The sequence below is a fragment of the Schistocerca americana genome, chromosome 2, assembly GCF_021461395.2.
Source record: "Schistocerca americana isolate TAMUIC-IGC-003095 chromosome 2, iqSchAmer2.1, whole genome shotgun sequence".
NCBI lineage: Eukaryota > Metazoa > Arthropoda > Insecta > Orthoptera > Acrididae > Schistocerca > Schistocerca americana.
In genome coordinates, this window is record NC_060120.1 from 1078231309 (window position 1) to 1078236865 (window position 5557).

The following is a 5557-nucleotide window of genomic DNA, read 5'->3' on the forward strand; positions in this document are numbered from 1 at the left end:
AAACCTGAAGTCAAGCATCGGAATCTAAAACTGGACTCACAGGAGAGGTTCAAATCATAGAAAGTGAGAGTGTCAGTCCTCTTGTACTTAAGTCGGCATTGTGCCTTTTGTATTAAATTCGGATGCAATTTCTGTGTTTCACCGTCAATAAGGAAGTCCAAGGTATACAGTAAACCTTTAGTGAATCATCGGAATCTAAAACTGGACTCACAGAAGAGGTTCAAATCATAGAAATTTAGACTGTCAGTCCTCTTGTACTTATGTCGGCATTGTGCCTTTTGAATTTAATTCAGATGCAATTTCTGTGTTTCATCGTCAATAAGAAAGTCCAAGGTATACAGTAAACCTGAAGTGAGGCATCGGAATCCAAAACTGGACTCACAGGAGAGGTTCAAATCATAGAAAGTGAGAGTGTCAGTCCTCTTGTACTTAAGACGGCATTGTGAATTTTTTATTAAGTTCGGATACAATTTCTGTGTTTCATCGCCAATAAGACGGTCCAAAGGATACAGTAAACCTGAAGAGAAGCATTGGAATCTAAAAATGGACTCACAGGAGAGTTTCAAATCATAGAAAGTGAGAGTGTCAGTCCTCTTGTACTTAAGTCGGCATTGTGCCTTTTGTATTAAGTTCGGATGCAATTTCTGTGTTTCATCGTCAATAACGTCCAAGGTATACAGTAAACCTGAAGTGAAGCATCGGAATCTAAAACTGGACTCACAGGGGAGGTTCAATTCATAGAAAGTGAAAGTGTCAGTCCTCTTGTACTTAAGTCGGCATTGTTACTTTTGTGTTAAATTCGGATGCAATTGCTGTGTTTCATCGTCAATAAGAAGGTCCAAGGTATACAGTAAACCTGAAGTGAAGCATCGGAATCTAGAACTGGACTCACAGGAGAGGTTCAAATCATTGAAAGGTAGAGTGTCAGTCCTCTTGTACTAAAGTCGGCATTGTGCCTTTTGAACTTAATTTCGATGCAATTTCTGAGCTTCATCGTCAAAAAGAAGGTCCAACGGATACAGTAAACCTGAAGTGAAAAATCGGAATCTAAAACTGGACTCACAGGAGAGATTCAAATCATGGAAAGTGAGAGTGTCAGTCCTCTTGTACTTAAGTCGGCATTATGCATTTTGTATTGAATTCGGATGCAATTTCTGTGTTTCATCGTCATTAAGAAGGTCCAAGGTATACAGTAAACCTGAAGTGAAGCATCGGAATCTAAAACTGGACTCACAGGGGCGGTTCAATTCATAGAGAGTGAAAGTGTCAGTCCTCTAGTACTTAAGTCGGCATTGTGCCTTTTGTATTAAATTCGGATGCAATTGCTGTGTTTCATCGTCAATAAGAAGGTCCAAGGTATACAGCAAACCAGATATGAGGCATTGGAATCCAAAACTGGGCTCACAGGAGAGGTTAAAATCATAGAAAGTGAGAGTGTCTATCCTCTCGTACTTAAGTCGGCATTATGCCTTTTGTATTAAATTCGGATGCGATTTCTGTGTTTCATCGTCAATAAGAGGGTCCATGGGATACAGTAAACCTGAAGTGAAGCATCGGAATCTAGAACTGGACTCACAGGAGAGGTTCAAATCATAGAAAGGTAGTGTGTCAGTCCTCTTGTACTTAAGTTGGCATTGTGCCTTTTGTATTAAATTCGGATGCAATTTCTGTGCTTCATCGTCAAAAAGAAGGTCCAACGGATACAGTAAACCTGAAGTGAAAAATCTGAATCTATGACTGGACTCACAGGAGAGGTTCAAACCATAGAAAGTGAGAGTGTCAGTCCTCTTGTACTTAAGTCGGCATTGTGACTTATGTATTAAATTCGGATGCAATTTCTGTGTTTCCTCGTCAATATGAAGGTCCAAGGGATACAGTAAACCGGGAGTGAAGCATCGGAATCTAAAACTGGACTCACAGGAGAGGTTCAAATCATGGAAAGTTAGAGTGTCAGTCCACTTGTACTTAAGTCGGCATTGTGCCTTTTGAATTTTTATTCCGATGCAATTACTGTGTTTCTTCATCATTAAGAAGTTCCAAGGTATACAGTAAACCTGTAGTGAAGCATCGCAATCTAAAACTTGACCCACAGGAGAGTTTCAAATAATAGAATGTTAGAGTGACAGTCCTCTTGTACTTAAGTCGGCATTGTGCCTTTTGTATTAAATTCCGATGCAATTTCTGTGTTTCATCGTCAATAAGAAGGTTCAAGGGATACAGTAAACCTGAAGTGAAGCATCGGAATCTAAACCTGGACCCACAGGAGAGGTTCAAATCATAGAAAGTGGGAGTGTCAGTCCTCCAGTACTTATGTCGGCATTGTGCCTTTTGAATTAAATTCGAATGCAATTTCTGTGCTTCATCGTCAATAAGAAGGTCCAAGGGATACAGTAATCCTGAAGTGACGCATCGGAAACTAAAACTGGACACACTGGAGAGGTTAAAATCACAGAAAGTTAGAGTGTCAGTCCTTTTGTACTTAAGTCGGCATTGTGCCTTTTGTATTAAATTCCGATGCAATTTCTGTGTTTTATCGTCAATAAGAAGGTCCCAGGTATACATGAAACCTGAAGTGAAGCATCGGAATCTGAAACTAGACTCACAGGAGTGCTTCAAATCATAGAAAGTGAGAGTGTCAGTCCTCTAGTACTTAAGTCGGCATTGTGCCTTTTGTATCAAATTCGGATGCAATATCTGTGTTTCAGGATCAATAAGAAGGTCCAAGGTATACAGTAAACCAGAAGTGAAGCATTGGAATCTAAAACTGGGCTCACGGGTGAGGTTCAAATCATAGAAAGTTAGAGTGTCAGTCCTCTTGTACTTATGTCGGCATTGTGCCTTTTGAATTTATATCGGATGCAATTTCGTTGTTTCATCGTCAATAAGAAGGTCCGAGGTACACAGGAAACCTGAAGTGAAGCATCGGAATCTAAAACTGGACTCACAATAAAGGTTCAAATCATAGAAAGTAAGAGTGTCAGTTTTCTTGTACTAAAGTCGGCATTGTGCATTTTGAATTTAATTTCGATGCAAATTCTGAGCTTCATCGTCAAAAAGAAGGTCCAACGGATACAGTAAACCTGAAGTGAAAAATCGGAATCTAAAACTGGACTCACAGGAGAGGTTCAAATCATGGAAAGTGAGAGTGTCAGTCCCCTTGTACTTAAGTCGGCATTATGCATTTTGTATTAAATTCGGATGCAATTTCTGTGTTTCATCGTCATTAAGAAGGTCCAAGGTATACAGTAAACCTAAAGTGAAGCACCGGAATCTAAAACTGGACTCACAGGGGCGGTTCAATTCATAGAGAATGAAAGTGTCTGTCCTCTTGTATTTATGTCGGCATTGTGCCTTTTGTATTAAATTCGGAAGCAATTGCTGTGTTTCATCGTCAATAAGAAGGTGCAAGGTATACAGCAAACCAGATGTGAAGCATTGGAATCCAAAACTGGGCTCACAGGAGAGGTTAAAATCATAGAAAGTGAGAGTGTCTATCCTCTCGTACTTAAGTCGGCATTATGCCTTTTGTATTAAATTCGGATGCGATTTCTGTGTTTCATCGTCAATAAGAGGGTCCAAGGGATACAGTAACCCTGAAGTGAAGCATCGGAATCTAGAACTGGACTCACAGGAGAGTTTCAAATCATAGAAAGGTAGAGTGTCAGTTCTCTTGTACTTAAGTTGGCATTGTGCCTTTTGTATTAAATTCGGATGCAATTTCTGTGTTTCATCGATAACAAGAGGGTCCAAGGGATATAGTAAACCTGAAGTGAAGCATCGGAATCTAAAACTGGACTCACAGGAGAGGTTCAAAACATAGAAAGGTAGAGTGTCAGTCCTATTGTACTTAAGTCGCCATTGTGCTTTTTGAATTTAATTCCGATGCAATTTCTGTGTTTCATCGTCAAAAAGAAGGTCCAACGGATACAGTAAACCAGAAGTGAAAAATCTGAATCTATGACTGGACTCACACGAAAGGTTCAAACCATAGAAAGTGAGAGTGTCAATCCTCTTGTACTTAAGTCGGCATTGTGACTTTTGTATTAAATTCGGATGCAATTTCTGTGTTTCCTCGTCAATATGAAGGTCCAAGAAATACAGTAAACCGGAAGTGAAGCATCGGAATCTAAAACTGGACTCACAGGAGAGGTTCAAATCATAGAAAGTAAGAGTGTCAGTCCACTTGTACTTAAGTCGGCATTGTGCCTTTTGAATTTTTATTCCGATGCAATTACTGTGTTTCATCATCATTAAGAAGTTCCAAGGTATACAGTAAACCTGTAGTGAAGCATCGGAATCTAAAACTTGACCCACAGGAGAGTTTCAAATCATGGAATGTTAGAGTGACAGTCCTCTTGTACTTAAGTCGGCATTGTGCTTTTTGAATTTTTATTCCGATGCAATTACTGTGTTTCATCATCATTAAGAAGTTCCAAGGTATACAGTAAACCTGTAGTGAAGCATCGGAATCTAAAACTTGACCCACAGGAGAGTTTCAAATCATGGAATGTTAGAGTGACAGTCCTCTTGTACTTAAGTCGGCATTGTGCCTTTTGTATTAAATTCTGATGCAATTTCTGTGTTTCATCGTCAATAAGAAGGTTCAAGGGATACAGTAAACCTGAACTGAAGCATCGGAATGTAAACCTGGACCCACAGGAGAGGTTCAAATCATAGAAAGTGAGAGTGTCAGTCCTCTAGTACTTAAGTCGGCATTGTGCCTTTTGAATTAAATTCGAATGCAATTTCTGTGCTTCATCGTCAATAAGAAGGTCCAAGGGATACAGTAATCCTGAAGTGACGCATCGGAAACTAGAACTGGACTGACTGGAGAGGTTCAAATCACAGAAAGTTAGAGTGTTAGTCCTCTTGTACTTAAGTCGGCATTGTGCCTTTTGTATTAAATTCGGATGCAATTTCTGTGTTTTATCGTCAATCAGAAGGTCCCAGGTATACAGGAAACCTGAAGTGAAGCATCGGAATCTGAAACTAGACACACAGGAGTGCTTCAAATCATAGAAAGTGAGAGTGTCAGTCCTCTAGTACTTAAGTCGGCATTGTGCCTTTTGTATTACATTCGGATGCAATATCTGTGTTTCAGGATCAATAAGAAGGTCCAAGGAATACAGTAAACCTGAAGTGAAGCATCGGAATCTAAAACTGGGCTCACAGGTGAGGTTCAAATCATAGAAAGTTAGAGTGTCAGTCCTCTTGTACTTAAGTCGGCATTGTGCCTTTTGAATTTATATCGGATGCAATTTCGTTGTTTCATCGTCAATAAGAAGGTCCGAGGTACACAGGAAACCTGAAGTGAAGCATCGGAATCTAAAACTGGACTCACAATAGAGGTTCAAATCATAGAAAGTAAGAGTGTCAGTTTTCTTGTACTAAAGTCGGCATTGTGCCTTTTGAATTTAATTTCGATGCAATTTCTGAGCTTCATCGTCAAAAAGAAGGTCCAACGGATACAGTAAACCTGAAGTGAAAAATCGGAATCTAAAACTGGACTCACAGGAGAGGTTCAAATCATGGAAAGTGAGAGTGTCAGTCCTCTTGT